This window comes from Papio anubis, chromosome 13 (assembly GCF_008728515.1).
Source record: "Papio anubis isolate 15944 chromosome 13, Panubis1.0, whole genome shotgun sequence".
NCBI lineage: Eukaryota > Metazoa > Chordata > Mammalia > Primates > Cercopithecidae > Papio > Papio anubis.
Genome location: NC_044988.1, coordinates 11,780,010 through 11,799,582, shown reverse-complemented (window position 1 = coordinate 11,799,582; position 19,573 = coordinate 11,780,010). Strand labels below are relative to the sequence as shown.

The 19,573-nt window shown below is 41.0% G+C and overlaps 1 pseudogene; it reads left to right on the top strand.

The window, feature by feature from the left end:
* Positions 1 to 18,147, top strand: part of LOC101011503 — a 30,002-nt pseudogene extending 11,855 nt beyond the window's left edge.
* Positions 18,148 to 19,573: the final 1,426 nt, after the last annotated feature.

Genomic DNA, 19,573 nt, shown 5'->3' with positions numbered 1-19,573 from the left:
CGAGACCATCCTGGCTAACACGGTGAAACCCCATCTCTATTAAAAATACAAAAAATTAACCCGGAGTGGCGGCGGGCGCCTGTAGTCGCAGCTACTTGGGAAGCTGAGGCAGGAGAATGGCGTGAACCTGGGAGGCGGAGCTTGCAGTGAGTCCAGATCGCGCCCATTGCACTCCAGCCTGGGCGACAGAGCGAGGCTCCGTCTCAAAAACAAAAACAAAAAACAAAACAAAACAAAATTTAAAAAACCCAGAAAATAAGTTTAATTGGCTCACAGTGCTGCAGGCTATACAAGCATGGCACCAGTATTTCCTCAGCTTCCGGGGAGGCCTCAGGGAGCTTTTTACTAATGACAGAAGGAAAAGTGGGAGCAGCCACGTCACGTGGCAAAAGCAGGTGCAAGAGAGACAGTGGGGGAGATGCCACACACTTTTAAACAATTCGATCTTGTAAGAATTCACTTACAATAGTGATGACAGCACCACGCTATAGGGGAGGCACCCCCATGACTGAAGCACCTCCCATCAGGCCCCACCTTCAACACTGGAGATTACAGCTCAGCATGAGATTTACAGAGGACAAAATCCAAACTATATCAAACCCCATCATAAGTTGAGGAGCATCTGTTTTTTGTTTGTTTGTTTGGTTGGTTTGGTTTTTTTTTTTTTTGAGACGTAGTTTATCTCTTGTTGCCCAGGCTGGAGTGCAATGGCATGATCTCAGCTCACCGCAACCTCCACCTCCCGGATTCAAGCGATTCTCCTGCCTCAGCCTCCCAAGTAGCTGGGACTACAGGCATGCACCACCACCCTGGCTAATTTTGTACTTAGAGACGGGGTTTCTCCATGTTGGTCACGCTGGTCTTGAACTCCCAATCTCAGGTGATCCACCCACCTCAGCCTCCCAAAGTGCTGGGATTACAGGCATGAACCACCGCTCCCGGCCAAGGAGCATCTGTAATTTAAAGACATTCATGACAATATCTCTCTCTGTAGTTATGCCATCAATTGGATCTCTTATTTTAAGTTCATTTGTTTGCATTTTAATTTTACATTTAATTTTATATTAAGATTTTTTTTTTTTTTTTGAGATGGAGTATTGCTCTTCTTGCCCAGGCTGGAGTACAATGGCAAGATCTCAGCTCACTGCAACCTCCGCCTCCCAGGTTCAAGCTATACTCCTGTCTCAGCCTTCTGAATAGCTGGGATTATAGGCATGAGCCACCATGCCCAGCTAATTTTGTATTTTCAGTAGAGACGGGGTTTCACCATGTTGGTCAGGCTGAACTGAGGAGGCAGAGGCGGGCCTCCCAAGTTGGTCTCAAACTCCCGACCTCAGGTGATCCACCCGCCTCGGTCTCCCAAAGTGCTGGAATTACAGGTGTGAGCCACCGTGCCCAGCCATATTATGATTATTTTTTAAAAATTTGTATGCTTCCAAAATCAAATATATAAACAAAATGTGTTTGAAGAAAGTAGCTTTTCTCTGTCTCTGCTCTTCTCTTCCTCCCTATAGGTAACTATTTTTTAAATTTTAGTAGTTTGTCCTTCCATTTTATTGTTAATTTAAAATCACTTCACTAAGCAATTTAAAATAAAATAAATCATTTTGTTTGGTAATAAGAATATTAATCCTTACGTTTACCTAGAATTTCACAGTCTGCAGAAGTCCTCTTCGATTGACAATTGCATTGTATAAAAAGCTTCCAGAGGAAAATGTGCCACTGAGTCTCTGTATGGACCTATTCCCAAGTGAGATGTGATGCTAAAAGATGCACATTCTCCTCTTCTGAAAATTATGAAGACTTAGGAAAGTTGTGCTTTTTTGCCTCCAAGTCATCGCATAGGGGTATGCATGCCAATGTATTGAGGCGAGCCCACTGAGAAATGAAGGTAGTGCCAGAGGTAGGATAATCAATGCTTCTTTCCAACTGTTACTTGACTCAGGTCCGTCTGTTCTTTCTTGGTTCCTCTCCAATAGCTAAATTAAATTTATAGGAATTTTAAATTCACTTCCACGATGCAGTCCATACAATTTGGAAAATGATTGCTTAGTGTTGTAGGAGATATGACAAAAGGCAAAGCCCAGTGCTTGACTCTAGAAGCTCAGAATCAAGTGGATTTTTAAAAAGACATTTCAACAATCCAAACATTTGTGTTCATTGAAAACAGCCCTACTTTGCATAGAATTTATTTTCTGCAGAGCTTCATCTAATGGAAGACTTTGAACCAGGGTTTGAGAACAAATTAAGATGCTGCTGCTTTTTTGTCTTCAGATTAATTGTGGAAAAACTGTCTTCTGACTTTAGGATTGTAGCCCTGGTTCTAGAAAGAGCTTCAACATTATTATGCAGGGTAAGAGCAATAAAGTAATGTACAGGCAGTCCCTCCAATACAGAATGTTCCTACTATGAACAGAACCTAGAGGAGAAGAAGCTAAACATACTGTCAGAAAGACGTATGTTATATTTCCACATAGCAACAACTGTTTTCTCTTTGAGGTTTTTAACTAGACTCTCCAGAGAACCCCCTATAGAACAAAGATGGTTGAAACAGTTTCATGAATGATCTCTTAAAAATAAACAAATTCACTAAATAATTTTTTATATCACAATTTACTTCTAAAATAGCACAATTAGGAAAGAAACTTTAGAAAAGGCAAAATGATTTCACTGTTTTTTCAATGTTGTTAACTCTTTAGCAAGTGAAGGTTGCAAAGATCTGTCATTGTAACACATGGTTTATGAATAGGAAGATGTTGGTTTGGTGTTTTTAAAGGAGCTCATTGTAAATATACAGTTAAAATTTATGAAGCAAAATTACATGACCTTGAAAACGTTTACCTTCAAGCTGCTACAAACATAGTGATACTACTAATGCTATTTCCGTACCACAAAATACTTTTTGAGTTTAGTGAATACTTACCTTGTACAAGACAGGGCGTTAGCAAACTATGACCTGCAGGCTAAATCCAGCCCACCGTCTGGATTTAGGATCTTCAAAAAGTAATGTCCTCATTACTATTCAGTCTCTTCATAGTCAGCTAATTTATTTTTCTTTTTCTGGCAATTTAAAGAGCTTAACTTTCTGGCTAGCTAAATTTTTTTTTTTTTTCCTAAGACTGAGCCTCCCTCTGTCGCCCAGCCTAGAGTGTAGTGGTGCGATCTCAGCTCACAGCAACCTCTGCCTCCCAGGTTCAAGTGATTCTCCTGCCTCAGCCTCCTGAGTAGCTGGGATTACAGGTGCACACTATCACGCCTGGTTGATTTTTTTTAATATTTATATATTTTTTAGATGGAGTCTCTGTCACCCAGGCTGGAGTGCAGTGGCCTGATCGCGGCTCACTGCAACCTCCGCCTCCTGGGTTCAAGCGATTCTCCTGCCTTAGCCTCCCAAGTAGCTGGGATTACAGGCATGTGCCACCGCCACCACGCCCGGCTAATTTTTGTATTTTTAGTAGAGACGGGCTTTCACCGTGCTGACCAGGCTGGTCTTGAACACCTGACCTCAGGTGATTCATTCACCTCAGCCTCCCAAAGTGCTGAGATTACAGGCGTGAGTCACTGTGTCCAGCCTTTTAAAAATATTTTTAGTAGAGATGAGGTTTCAACACGCTGGTCAGGCTGGTCTGGAACTCTTGAGGTCAAGTGATCTACCCACCAAAAGTGCTGGGATTACAGGCCTGAGCCACCGTGACTGGCCCTGGCTGACCAACTTTGATATGTATTAGGCATGGGATCTGGAGTGAGCTTCAGATCCTGTCTATCAATGGCTTTACGTTTTGAAATGATTGGGAGAAAAAAAATCAAAGGAAGGATGATATTTCATGGCACATGAAAATTATATATGAGATTCAAATGTCAGTGTCTGTAAAGTTTAATTGGAAATTTACCATGCCCATTCATTTACCTATTGTCTTTGCTTTTGCACTGTAACAGCAGAATTGAATTGTTGCAGCAGAGACCATATAGCTAACAAATCCTAGATATTTACCACCTGGACCTTTACAGAAAGTATTTTCCAACCCCTGTACTAGGCAGAACAGGTGTGAAACATATACTGATGAGTCACAACAGACAAGATCCCTTGCTTCAAGGAATCTACCAACAAGACATTATCTCACTTTGACCAGGCACAGTGGCTCATGCCTGTAAACCCAGCACTTTGGGAGGCCGAGGTGGGTGGGTCACCTAAGGTCAGGAGTTCGAGACCAGCCTGGTTAACACAGTGAAATCCTATCTCTACTAAAAATAAAAAATAAATAAATAAATAAAAAACTGGGCATGGTGGCATGTGCCTGTAATCCCAGCTACTCGGGAGGCTGAGGCAGGAGAATCACTTGAAACCAGGGGACAGAGGTTGCAGTGAGCCAAGATCAAGCCACTGCACTCCAGCCTGGACAACAAGAGCAAAAACTCCATCTAAAAAAAAAAAAAAAAAAAAAAAAAAAGACATTTCACTTAAATCTCATAACAAGTCTGGAGGTAGAGGTACAATTTTATCATTATCTTCATGAGGCAACTGAGGCATGTAATTATTGTACCCACAGGCAACTGAGGTACAGAGGTTAAAAAATCTTGTCAAAATCCACACAGATCACTGAGGGAGGCAGGATCCACAGCTCACTCCAGACCCCATGCATATGTATTCCCACTGATCAGCATTAGCCAGCTAAGAAGTTAAGCTCTTTAAATTGCCAAAGGAAAAAAAAAATAGATGCTGACTATGAAGTAAGTGAAATAGTAATAAAGATGTTATGATTTTTCTGACAGTTTTAGATTTACAGAAAAATTGAGCAGAGTCTATAGAGAGTGCTAATATGTGACCCTATCTCTGCACACAGTTGCCCCGTTTAGTAATATTTTACATTAGTATAGTGTTTTGTTACAATTAATGAGCTAATATCATTACTTTATTATTAACCAAAGTCCATAGTTCATTCAGATTTTCTTAGTTTTTCTCTAATATCCTTTTTTTTTCTTTCTTTTTTTCTTTTTTTTTTTTTTTTGAGACAGAATCTTGCTCTGTCGCCCAGGTTGGAGTGCAGTGGCACAATCTTGGCTCACTGCAACCTCTGCCTCCCAGGTTCCAGCGATTCTCCTGCCTCAGCCTCCCAAGTAGCTGGAACTGCAGGTGTGCATCACCACGCCCAGATAATTTTTTTTTTTTTTTTAAGTAGAGATGGGGTTTCACCATGTTGGCCAGGCTGGTCTTGAACTCCTGACCTCAGATGATCCACCCACCTCGGCCTTCCAAAGTGCTCCGATTACAGGCATGAGTCACCGTTCCCAACCTCTAATACCCATTTTCTGTTCCAGAATCTCATCCAGGATACCGCATTACATTTAGTTGTCCTATCTCCTTAGGTTCCTCTTGGCTGTGACAGTTTCTTAGACTTTCCTTGTCTTCAATGATTTTGACAGTTTTAAGCAGTACTGGTCAGCTACTTTTTAAAGCATGTTCCTCAATTTAAATTTAAATGGAATGTTTTTACAATGATGAGACTAAGGCTTTGGGTGTGGGGAAGGAAGACAACAGAAGTAAAGTGTCACTCTCCTTACATCATGTCAATGGTACAGACTGTGTGATTTGTGACTGTTGGTGTTGACCTTCGTCACCTGGCTGAAAGAGGTTTGTCAGGTTTCTCCACCGGGAAGTTAATCTCTTTCCCCCCTTTTCGATGATGTATTATTGAAAGGAAGTAAAAATGTGCAGCCCACACTTAAAAGGCAAGAAATTATGCTCCCAGTCTTTAGAGTGAAGTATCTACTTACATGATTTTGAATTCTTCTTTACAGGACATTTGTCTCTTCTCTCCCATTTATTAATGTAGCCAATCATTTATTTAGATCAGTAGGAATTGTTGGGTATTTTTTGTACTTGGGTTATAATTCAATACTACTTATTTTTTTCTCTAATTCTTCCAGCTTTGGCCATTGAGAACTCTTTCAGTTGGCTCCTGGGCCCCTTTGAAATGCCTTTTTTATTTTTTTGAGACAGAGTCTAGCTCTGCCGCCCAGGCTGGAGTATAGTGGTACAATCTTGGCTCACTGCAATCTCTGCCTCCTAGGTTCAAGCGATTTTCCTGCCTCAGCTTCCCGAGTAGCTGGGATTACAGGTGCATGCCACTACACCCAGCAATTTTTGTACTTTTTAGTAGAGATAGGGTTTCATTTGTTCATTTTTGAGAAATTCCTGTTTCTAGCACTACAAGATGCCCTAGGCTATTCATGTGTATATCCTGCCCAGTACTAGAATCAGTCATTTCTCCAAGTAGCCTGGTTTCTTCTACTAGAGAATGGTATTACAATAGAAACCAAGATCTGAACAGGCACTGTGTGCTACCTTGTTTCGTTTTAGGCCCTCTCAGCTGACAGAGCAAATAAATATATGTGTATATACTAATCTGTATGTGGTAGGCCAAGAACAGCCCCCTGAAAGATATCTACCTCAAATTCCTAGGAACCTGTGAATGTTACATTATTTGGAAAAATTGTCTTTGCAGTTGTGATTAAGGATTCACACTCAGCAACGTTTCCGTTTTCCTTCCACTCACTATGCATTGTTGATTATGAACTCAGCAATATATAGTTAGACACAGCCTGTCTGACTTCTCTCCCAACCACAAGAAGGCCAACCCTGCACCTGTGGTTACTGACTAGTTGAACTTCAGAGGCCTGAGCTAGCAGCCTTCCACAAAGATTGAATGAATCAGAAAGTTTCTGGGAAAGTAGAGAAACTTTGAAAAATGAGAGAAATGATGTGAGATTAGTGAAAAGTGAGATATGGTAGATCTTTAAAGGTCTTGCAGCCAGGGAAAGAGAGAAACTTATAGTAGAGCAGGAAAGTTGAGACCGAGTTTAGATGGAGACCAGCTTCCATCCCAACTGAGGCTAGCCACCATGGAAGGCTCAACCATCTCAGAAGCAGACTGGCTGACTCCTTGTAGCAAATTCAGTGGCTGACCTTGCCAATGCACAGCTAGATGACTGCCCCTGATCCCAGCCCACTTTCGAAGCCCTGGAGCTCAGATTCCATTCTGAAGAGGAAAGTGACAAGTAATGTATTTCAGGGCTTCTCAAATTTTAATGTGCATATAAATCACTTGGAAATCTTGTTAAACTACTGATTCTGATTTAGGGATTTTTAAATACAAATCTTGATTCGGACTCAGAAGATCTGCAGTGGGCACCAAGATTCTACATTTCTAAAAAGCTCCCAGATGCTGCTGATGCTGCTGGGCCCATGGACCCCAACTCGAATAGCAAGGATGTGTTTGACTGAATGTCAAAATGCATAAGAAATCTCAGTATTTGGCTGAGTTTATCTGGAAATGTCTAGATTAAGTTTTGCCATAGCAGGCAGAAATGGAGACTTGAGATAGAAATTAAGTTCAGTTGTAGAAAAATTTAAAAGTCAAATTTTAATGTACTGATTTTATGACTTGAGACATCTGGGCATATAGCGATCACTATCATCCTTCAGCGTCCAGTTCAAATATGCCCTCCTCCTGAAGTCTTTCCGGCTAGTTCTCTGGTTGGAATTAACTATTTATTATTGAGAACCCGTATGTCATGTTTCTTTAAAAGCTCATTTTTTCCATGAATCACAAGTATTTACTGTAAATGTAGAGATGTGACTGACTGTCTCTTCTTTTTCCCCAAGCATAGTGACTCATAGAAATTACTTAATAATTGCTTCTTGATGAAAATGCTGATTTTAAAATAGACTGCCTGTAGAATGAGAATAGTATCTCAAAAGTTAAGTGCATCATGAAATCAAGCAGCCAGCCCAAAAGCATTTGAAAAGACAAAATGAAAACAGTGATTGCCGGTTCTCTAAGCAACAGAAGGAAATGTTCTCACAGTTTGGGAGACAAGGGTAATTCAGCAGAACCAAGTCCAGACTTCTTTAGGTAATTAAGTATTTAACCTTTAAGATGTTAAAAGACTTTATCTTTACTAAATCTAAAATTAGTAAAATTACAGTAAAGACTGTAAAGCTAATAATAGTTGTCATGCACAAACTTTAAAAAATATTATCAAAGTTAGCCTACCCCTTAGGGAAGGTTGCCAAACTTCAGTTTTCTTTTGATAATGGTATTTTCTTTTTTTTTTTTTTGAGACAGAATCTCGCTCTGTCGCCCAGTTTGGAGTGCAGTGGCACAACCTTGGCTCACTGCAACCTCCACCTCGGGTTCAAGCGATTCTCCTGCCTCAGCCTCCCGAGTAGCTGGGACTACAGGCGCATGACACCACTCCCAGCTACTTTTTTTTTTTTTTTTTTTTTGGTAGAGATGGGGTTTCACCATCTTAGCCAGGATGATCTTGATCTCCTGATCTCATGATCTGCCCACTTCGGCCTCCCAAAGTGCTGGGATTATAGGCATGAGCCACCGCATCCAGCTGGTAATGGTATTTTCAAAAATTGGGTACTGTAGAATTGTTTCATACCTGCAAGTTAGGTTCCAATATTTAAAAAAATTGAATTTAGTAAAAACTATTCTTAAAAAAATCTGTTAAGACACCAACAAAATATTTGTAATTTATATATATATGTATACATATTTGTAATTTGTTTTCTTTTTTCATCAATATGTATATCTAAATTTTTATAATTTAAATCCATGTGGTATGCTAGACCTCTACTCTGGAGAACTGGGAAAATTCAAATGTTGAAAATATATTTTATTAATATCTATTTATAATTTTTTCTAGTTTTGTTCAATTAGCAGATAACTGTTACTTATTTGACAAATAAATGCAGCATACAAAGAAGAAAAGCTCTTATGAGTCAGAAAAAAGCACTCCTCTATTCCCCCAAATTAAGATCACTTGTACTGGGGCATGAAAGTAGGTGTATCTCCAAGGATCTTAGTCTACAGCAATAATATTGCACAAATACATGCACTCACTTAGAAGGGAGAAATAAATGAGCTCGGAAAATGATCATTAAAAAGCTGGAAACTGTTTTGTTGACCATGAAAGCCTGCCATAATAACCACATTCCTTATATAAAGATGAAATATGAATTTAATGACTTAATAGACTCATCAAAGTCAAGAATAAAATTTCATTTTGCCTTCCAGATTTCATGCTGTCCACCAGCAAGCATCTGAAGTGTTGCTCAGTCTGCAATCATTATGGAACAGGTATACCTATCAGACCACAGTCAAGAAGCCAGAGTGAGACTGGGTGCTATGGCTCATGCCTATAATCCCAGCACTTTGAAAGGCTGAGGCCGGTAGATCACCTGAGGTCAGGAGTTCAAGACCAGCCTGACTAACATGATGAAACCCCGTCTCTAATAAAAATACAAAAATTAGCTGGGTGTGGTTGCGCGCACCTGTAATCCCAGCTACTCAGAAGGCTGAGGCAAAAGAATCACTTGAACCTGGGAGACAGAAGTTGTGGCGAGCTGAGATCGTGCCATTGCACTCCAGCCTGGATGACAGAGCAAGACTCTATCTTAAAAAAAACAAAAAAAAGTTGGATAGCTGGAGAGAGCTATCCAATTTTGAGCAAATAGTAAAGCCCGTTTTAATCTACTTTAAAGTACATATGAAAGTATTACTGATATAATGTAGTCCAAACGGGTTCTCTATACCTATGAAAACCTGAGACATTTAAAATGAGGAGTGGTCATTCTTTGGGTGCCACTATGTTAGCTATAACTTTTTTGTATTACTGTCAGAGTCTTTGTAATATTTCCCTGATTACATTCAAGGCTGATGGATTTGCCTTATTTTTTTTCCCCATACATCTTTAAACAGCTGTTCATTTCAGTAATACTTGAGGTCTTTGAACACAGAAAACATCTATATATTAATTAATTAATTAATTAATTTTTGAGACCGAGTCTTGCTCTATCGCCCAGGCTGGAGTGCGGTGGCGCGATCTCTGCTCACTGCAATCTCTGCCTCCTTGGTTCAAGTGATTCTCCTGCCTCAGCCTCCGAAGTAGCTGGGAGTACAGGCGCCTGCCCCATGCCCAGCTAATTTTTGTAGTTTTAGTAGAGACGGGGTTTCACCATATTGACCAGAATGGTCTTGAACTCCTGACCTTGTGATCCGCCCACCTCGGCCTCCCAAAGTGCTGGGATTACAGGCGTGAGCCACCATGCCTGGCTATACATTAATTTTTAAAATTTATTTCTGTCTTTCCATCCCCACAACTAAAAGTAGAAATTATTTAATCTTTGTTCTGTATTAAAAGGTTTATTACAATTAGGACTTTTCCATTTCTGAGACAATTATGAGTCACCCAGAAACATATATTCATATTTGGTTTTGAATGTTTTCAAATTGAATAATTTTTAAATCAGTTTTTGGAACCTATCACCATTTTGCTAATGTTATTTATGCCTGTATCTTATTTCTTCCGTGTTGGAATATAAGCAAACCCAGAGGTAGGACCTACATTATGCCTTACAATAAATGAATGAATGTTCTTTTCTTATTAAAAACACACATTCTAGAATATTATTTGACAATATTTGGAAACCACTTTATAAAAATTGAGAGCATCCAAAGTAAAAAGGTATGTTTTACAATTCTTTTGAAAAAAACGCTTTGCATTACATGGAAACTTAAGTACTATTTTATAGGAGAGATTAAGACAATTCAAAAGATGTCCATATTGATCACACTTATATACACAGAAGAAAATTCAGTAATATCAATCATAATATTATCTCCAGAGTAATCATTTATCAAATATAGTGTTAAGGTGGGCTAAATTGCCATAACAAAGAAATCCCAAGATATACAATGACGCAATCACAATAGAATGAGACTTCTCACTCACATAACAGTCTTGGGCAATGGGATGTGGGTGTTTTTTCTCCAGGAGGTGACTCAGGAACCCAGGCTCTTCCATCTTGTGGCTCTAGTATAGGATCTCTTGCCTGGAACCAGATGGCAGAAGTGGAAAAGGGGGTGCATGGCATAAACTTATTTCTGTAAAGTCACCTCCACTTGCAAGCCATCAGTTAAATTCAGTCACATAGTCACATCTAACTGTAAGGGAAGCTGGGAAAGGTATTCTAACTGTGCGATTAAGGAGGGGAAAATGCACTAGCTAGTAGTTTCTGCCACATCTGGTAAGACAACCACTCATAATTACAACTACTTGAGAGTTTATATTCTAGGTTTGAGAGTTGTTCAGGTTAGAATTTAGGTGATACGTGTTCTTTATACGATTTCATTCTGGAAGAGCGAGTTTGCATCCACTGTGGGTGAACTGGGATGTACATCATGAAGAGACAGCCAGACACAAAACCAGAGCTGGCAAAAATCACCTTTGTTTGGAAACAGGGGTTTCTGCCACCTGGAGGATAAATGCTGAGTGAAAGACTGGTTCCTGGGCAGCTCAGAACATCTGTGTGAATGCATTCATTCCCTCTCGTGTTTTAAAATTTGAACTCCAGGTAAAATGGCATGTAGACAGAAAATCTTTTCCTTCTTAAACTCTACTCAAGGAACCTGAAGCTGGTTCAGGATTGATCTGTTTCTTTCCTTCAGATGAAATAGGTAAATTTTAGAAATACAAAAGTGAACCAATCCAAGCTGTAGGGGGAAACCCAAGCATCTAGTTGTACAGGCATGCACCACCACACCCAGCTCATTTTTGTAGAGATGGGATTTCACCACATTGCCTAGGCTGGTCTTGAATTCCTGGGCTCAAGTGATCTGCCCACCTCAGCCTCCCAAAGTGCTGGGATTACAGTCATGTGTCGCTGTGCCTAGCCTACTGATGAATTCTTTTTTTTTTCTTCCCTTTTTTTCTTTCTTTCTTTCTTTTTTTTTTTTTTTTTTTTTTTTTTTGAGACAAAGTCTCGCTCTATCACCCAGGCTGGAGTGCAGTGGCTCGATCTCAGCTCACTGCAACCTCTGCGTCCCGGGTTTGAAAGATTCTCCTGCCTCAGCTTCCCAAGTAGCTGGGATTACAGGTGCTGCCTGTACAAAAATTAGCCACCATGCCTGGCTAATTTTTGTACTTTTAGTAGAGATGGGGTTTTGCCACATTGGCCAGGCTCGTCTTGAACTCCTGACCTCAAGTGATCCGCCCTCCTTGGCCTCCCAAAGTGCTGGAATTACAGGCGTGAGCCACCACACTCAGCCGATTTATTGTGTTTTTTAAAAAAAATTCTAGTGGAGCATTTTACCTTCTGCTATAGCTGTTACAAAATGCTGTTCCTGTGTTGTTAATAATCCAGCCATGGTTATGGCTATTTCTTGTTCTTAGACATCTTTGCTGTTCTTTGCTGTATCCTCTGGAGTTACCTGGCAATGCCAAGGTGTACTTCTCACCTTGCTCATGTAACCCGAGGAGCATGCTAGAAATAATTAGATATTACTGGGATGCTTCCATCCCTAGTTCTTTTTCTGGAATTCTCTAGTCTTGTCAAAGTCGCTCTGCTTGTCTGCGAACTGAGACCAGAGGCTGGGCAACCTCATGTACTGACAACCTATTTTTGCCAGAAACTGATCAAATTTCTTTTTCATCTGGAAATAAGTCCTTTCTTGGGATCTTTTATATAATGCAGAGATTGAGTAAGATTGTTAATTCTCTCTTATATTAACAAAGAGTAAAACGTGTGTGTCAGCAATCCAGTACCCTGATATTTGCTTGATACCACAGCATTCTACCTGAATTTAATTCACAACTGTAAGATGATCAAGGTTCTCTGTCAAGGAAAGAGTAAAGTTGACCCTCTCCAAAAGATGGGGCCAGGCTGGGCGCGGTGGCTCATGCCTGTAATCCCAGCTACTCAGGAGGCTGAGGCAGGGGAATCGCTTGAACCCAGGCAGTGGAGGTTGCGGTGAGCTGAGATCGCATCATTGCACTCCAGCTTGGGCAACAGGAGTGAAACTCCATCTCAAAAAAAAAAAAAAAAAGATGGGGCCAGAACTGGTAACCATGACTACACGAGTTGGTAACCTGTGAATCCAATAACATTGCGTTTTTTATTGTTATATCAATGTGCAAATGTTATAAATATATCTAATTTCTATATCTGTTTTTATACTCCATTCATCACTGTGTAAGGAATCTCTCTGACGCCTTGTCTTGCACCTAGGATGGTAGGTGTGATGGCTGGGCAAAGGAAGGCAAACATCTAGCTAAATATTGATTTGGGTACAGCAGAGTTCTAATTCTGAACTTGGTACTTGTCTGCTTCATCCTGTTAAGAAAAAACGGTGTTCCTGGATTGTTGTGATATAATAATGGTACCCAGCCTGGGCTGTGCTGAAAATATGACCCTTGCAAAGTAGATTTCTCTTTTGTTCTTGGGATGAAACTTGCAGCTTTATTACAACTCATAAGTGCACCTATTCTATTTGTGGAAACTATGCTTGCCTGTGTTTACCGTGCATTTGGTCTATTTCTTGCATTATAGGTAGGGTGAGTCTGGTTCGAGTCTGCACGCTACTATTTGCTCTTGTCAAATTTCAGTTTGTACCTTATATCTCAGCATAGTATAAATACTAACAGTACCTTCTGCTTCAGAAGTATCCTAGTTTGGATGAGAAATTATATGTTCATCTTACACATGTATGTTATAGTACTTCCAACACAAGTCATCTCCCAACTCTCCATATTGGAAAGGTTCACAGCTTCCATTACATAAATGAAACACTACAGTTTGGAAGAATAGAATAGTAAGTTTTCATCAAATGGAGTTTTACATTCTATTCAAGGATTGAGGACCGCGCTGGCCTTTTTGGAACAATCTGGCAATGCCTTGGCTACATCTCTAAAATCTGCTCAGTACTGATACAGTGGCCACTAGGGCCGTGGTCCTTTGGAAGTTCTTGACTCTAGATTTCACCTTAATCAATAGAGGAGTAGTGTGTGCTCTTATTGACAACGAATATGCTATCGATGTTCTTGTCAATTAGAACTTGTCTAGGATTTGCATATTCACATTCAAATAGAAACTACCACATTTCAGCAGTGGGAGAGAAGGAGCTGAGTTACATGGGCTGGTAGCCTTTCAGAAAATTGTGTAAGGCATATTAGCAATATTGTGGACTATGATAAGCCTCTATATAGTGGTAATACTGATAAAATGTTGTATATATTGTAGTCTGAAAGGAATGCATCAAAAATTTTATTGCGTAAGTATTGAAACTGTACATTATGTATTTAAGAGAAAGCAAATTTGAAGCTCAAGTAATAAGAGATCATATGCAGATTTAGGTCTTCTAACAACAAAAATGGAAGACTAGAGAAAAAAATGCTATAACTTCTTGATTTCACTGTTAGTAGGTAATATCCTGATGTCTTTTCTCCATAACTGCAAGTACATTCAATCTCCACAGGCTGTTTTTATAAAAAATGCTAATTAATTTGTGTCCTTGTAATTAACTAAGGATCTATCTTAATAGATAGATCACTACAATAAAAGTGATGTACCATCTCCCCCACAGCAACAGAAGGATTTTGCTTTGTATCATAAATCAAATTCAAAGAATATCCTTTGGTAAAATGTTAAACTGCAAACTTTTTTTTTTTTTTTTGAGACACAGTCTCGCTCTGTAGCCCAGGCTGGAGTACAGTGGCATGATCTCACTGCAACCTCCGCCTTCTGGGTTCAAGCAATTCTTTTGCCTCAGCCCCCCAAGTATCTGGGATTACAGACGTGCATCACCACGCCTGACGAATTTTTGCATTTTTAGTAGAGACAGGGTTTCACCATGTTGGCCAGGCTGGTCTCAATCCCCCGACCGCAGGTGATCCACCCATCTTAGCCTCCCAAAGTGCTCCTCAGGTGACTCACCCATCTCAGCCTCCCAGATTGCAGGCCTTAGCCACTGCGCCTGGCCATTAAATTGTAAACTTTCACAAGAGTTACCCATCTTGTTTTCTTTGTGAGACAGATATTCATGTGAATTTGAGTTAATGTTATCTATGCTTTGTCATCTATTAATGGAAAGTTTTCCAGGAAGTATTATTTGACCAGCGTCATTGTGAAGCACATATCAGAAATTATTATTATGTCCTTCGAAAATAACCTCCAACATAATCTGTACTTTTGATTATTTTTCTTACTGGATACGTTTTCTTACTTGATAAATTGTAGTTCTGGACATAATGTTGAGTTGAAGATGCAATGCAGTAGCTTCTTTTAGGATCATCTCTGTATTTCTAAAGTATAAAAATATTTATCATATTTCTTTATCAGTACAGAAAAGAATTATTGCCAGCTTGACTCTGCTGGCACATAATTTGACAATGTGTTCTTCATTTAATTTAGATTTTAGCAAAATCTAGAAGATAGGAATCCTGGCAACTGGGGTTATTTACCTCTAGGGCATTTTCTAGCTAAAAGAAGGAGTGTTTCTTTTGACAGTTGTAATGTAAAAGGGGTACAAAAGTTGGAGTCCAGGTCCCACTAAGGGAAATGTCCTATTAGCACAATCCCCACACCCCCCCACACACACACTTTTATCTAAATGACAGTACCCCAACTGTAGGGAGAACTAGAAGAAAAGCAGCCCTTCCTCAGACCACAGCCCAGCTTCCAGTGATCTGGAAGTCTAGTCTCTGAAATCAGATTGAGGTCAGCCAAGATGACAGTGCTCATAGGGACCTGATCAAAACACATGAAAATATTTTCTGGGGAGAGGTATCTCCTAGGGCTCAAATTGTGTGAACAATCTTTCAAATAAAATGTCCAACACACACTCTTGTGTACCCAAGCACATGAGGTGACAAGATAATATGAAGACTGAAAGAAACCGTAAGTAATACACCTAGATCTGTAGGGGTTCTGAATATTGGAACTAACAGATCCAGATATTAAAATAACTATGTTTACTATAGCCAAGTAAACAAATCTAAGATAGAAAATACAGTTGAAACTGTACCGAAATAACATAGACAATTTTTTTAAAAGTACCCAGACATATTCGAACATTAAAAAATATAACTGAAACTAAGAATTTAGCGGTTAGGTTTGACATCAGATTTAAAGGAGAATTACTATAAGAGCGGAGAGAAAAAAAAAAACAGAATGAAGCATGGAGAGACAAACAGATAAAAATTACATGAGAGAGAATAATAAACCTAGAGGATGTGGTGAAGGAAAAAAAACTAACATGCATTTCACTGGAGTTCCAGAAAAAAAAAGGAAAGAGGAAGTGGGTCAGAATAAGTATTTGAGGAGCTTATAGCTGAAAAATTTCCAAACTGACTAAAAACATTGTCATAGCCCAGATCCTCTAAAAAGCAGAGCTTGAGGCAAAAGCTTACATGTTTACTTTACTGATAAGTGTATTCCCACAAGCACAAGAGTGGGGTAAAATGATGTGAGATAGAGAAGGATGCAGTACAGATACAGTATGTGTTATACTAACGTGGGCATACACTCATTGCAAGTCTATTACCTCGTCTTGCAACCCATCATCAGAAAAGGTATGTCAGCCACTGTTACTTCAACAATCTGGTTCTGAGAAGGAAGGGAGAGAAAACTGTCCAGGACTTTTCCTCTCCCATTGGTTAGAACCCACTACATGGCGTGATACCTCCCACACTTCAAGGTTGTGTACACGTGAGCACTGAGTGCCTCAGCCCACTGGGAAAGTCCCAGGGCAGGACATGAAAGCACATAGCAAGTGTGTGAGATAAGCCACAGGTTGTGCTCAAGTGTGACAAGGATCAGAGAACAGCCACCACAGAGGGCAGATATGAATCTGTGTCAATAAGGTTAGCACATAGATCTGGGGTAACACAAAAGTAAATCTTGTACAGACATCAGTCCAACCAATTCCAGAAGCCCTACAAGCCCAAAGCAGGATAGGGAAAGGTTTTCACCTAGGCACATTGGAGTAAAACGGCTGAAAATCCAAGGAAGACAGAAACTCTTAAAAAGCAGCGAGGGGACCGGGCGGCGGTGGCCCACATCTGCAATCCCAGCACTTTGGGAGGCCGAGGAGGGCGGATCACGAGGTCAGGAGATCGAGACCATCCTGGCTAACACAGTGAAACCTCGTCTTTACTAAAAATACAAAAAATTAGCTGGGCGAGGTGGCGGGCGCCTGTAGTCCCAGCTACTTGGGAGGCTGAGGCAGGAGAATGGCGTGAATCCGGGAGGCGGAGCTTGCAGTGAGCCGAGATGGCGCCACTGCACTCCAGCCTGGGCGACAGAGCGAGACTCCGTCTCAAAAAAAAAAAAAAAAAGCAACCAGAAAGCAACCAGGGAAGGAGAGCAGGCAGAGGAGGAGTTGCACGGTGCACGCGCGGTATATGTGGCTGGGGAATTCGTGTGAACGTCAGGGTGGAAGCAGGTGTGAGAGGGTCCAGCAGAAGAAAACATAGCTGCCAAAATGTTTGAGTCCATCGACAAGTTTGGCCTGGCCTTAGCTGTTGAAGGAGGCGTGGTGAACTCTGCCTTATATATAACGTGGATGCTGGGCACAGAGCTGTCGTCTTTGACCGATTCCGTGGAGTACAGGCCATTGAGGTAGGGAAAGGGACTCACTTTCTCACCCCGTGGTTACAGAAACCAGTGATCTTTGACTGCCGTTCTCAACCACGTAATGTGCCAGTCATCACTGGTAGCAAAGATTTACAGAATGTCAACATCACACTGCGCATCATCTTCCGGCCTGTGGCTAGCCAGCTTCCTCGCATCCTCACCCGCATCGGAGAGGACCATGATGAGCGTGTGCTGCCGTCCATCACGACCGAGATCCTCAAGTCAGTGGTGGCTCGCTTTGAAGGTGGAGAACTAATTACCCAGAGAGAGCTGATCTCCGGGCAGCTGAGTGATGACCTTACGGAGCGAGCAGCCTCCTTCGGGCTCATTCTGGACGAGGCGTCCTTGACACATCTGACCCTCGGGAAGGAGTTCATAGGGGGAAGCCAAACGGATGGCTCAGCGGGAAGCAGAGACGGTCAGATTTGTGGTGGAAAAGGCTGAGCAGCAGAAAAAGGCGGCCATCACCTCTGCTGAGGGCGACTCCAAGGCCATTGAGCGGATCACCAACTCACTGGCCACCGCAGGGGACGCCCTGATCGAGCTGTGCAAGCTGGAAGCTGAGGAGGACATCGCCTACCAGTTTTTATACTCTCGGAACATCACCTACCTGCCGGCGGGGCAGTCTGTGCCCCTGCAGCTGCCCCAGTGAAGGCCCACCCTGCCTGTACTCCGTGGGCCAACTGGGCCACAGCCCGGATGATTCGATGATTTTTTTTTTTTTTTTTTGAGATGGAGTCTCACTCTGTCCCCTAGGCTGGAGTGCAGTGACGTGATCTTGGCTCACTGCAACCTCCACCTTCCGGGTTCAAGAGATTCTCCTGCCTCAGCCTCCTGAGTAGCTGGGACTACAGGCCCGCACCACCACACCCGGCTAATTTTTTGTATTTTTAGTACAGAGGGGGTTTCACCATCTTGGCCAGGCTGATCTTGAACTCCTGACCTCATGGTCCACCTGCCTTGGCCTCCCAAAGTGCTGGGATTACAGGCGTGAGCCACCGTGCTCTGCCATCCCGATGATTCTTAACACCACCTTCCTTCTGCCTCTACTTCAGAAATCACTGTGAAATTTCATAATTGGCTTAAAGTGAAGGAAATAAAGGCAAAATCACTTCAGATCTCTAATTAGTCTAAAACAAAAAAGGCAGCCGGAGGAAAAAAGATAGATCATCCTAAAAGGAACAACAACTGAAATGATAGCTTACTTCTCAGTAGGAGCAATGGAAGCCAGCAGACAATAACATGGCATTTTCAATACACTGAAGGAAAATAGCTGCCATAGTGACTTAGCAAACATCTACAAATATTGAAAATACTCTTTAGGAATGAAGGAGAAATAAATATTTTTTCAAGAAAAAATAGAGTGAGAATTCATCCCCAGCAAGCCCATACTACAAGTATTAAAAGGTGTTCAGGTAAAAGGAAAATGAGCCCATGCAGAAGGCCAGAAATAGAGGAAGAAACTCGAAGCAATAAAAATAATAATTATGCTAGGGTCTTCGTTCATTTGTGCTGCTGTAACAGAATATCTCAGACTGGGTAATTTATAAAGAACAGAAATTTATTTCCTCATAATTCTGGTGGCTGAGAAGTTCAGGATCAAGGGGCTGAGAGCCTTCATGCTGCGCCCTCACATGGCAGAAGATGGAAGGGCAAGAGAGAGTGAACCTACTCCCGCCAACCCATGAATCTATTTACCTACCTCTTCCCCAAAAGCCCCACTTTCCAAGACTGTTGAATTGAGGATTGAGTTTTCAACACAAATTATCAGGGACACATTAGAGCATAGCAACTAGTAACTCTAAATAATTTTTTAACTGTATAAAACAAAAATAATGTATTGTGCAGTTTAAAATATTTATAGATATAAGACCACAACAGTATATAATTTGGGAGGGAGGTGTATGGAGTTACAAGGCTTAAAAGCCTCCTACTGGAAAAGGGTAAAAATACCAGTTGACATTAGACTTTGTCAAGTCTAATGCTTGCTAAAATTCTGCATGCTATAGTCTCTAAGGCAACCACCAAAGGAAGAGTAAAAGCTGTATAATGTCCTAGCAAATAGAGATTAAAAGTAGAATTGTTAAAAAT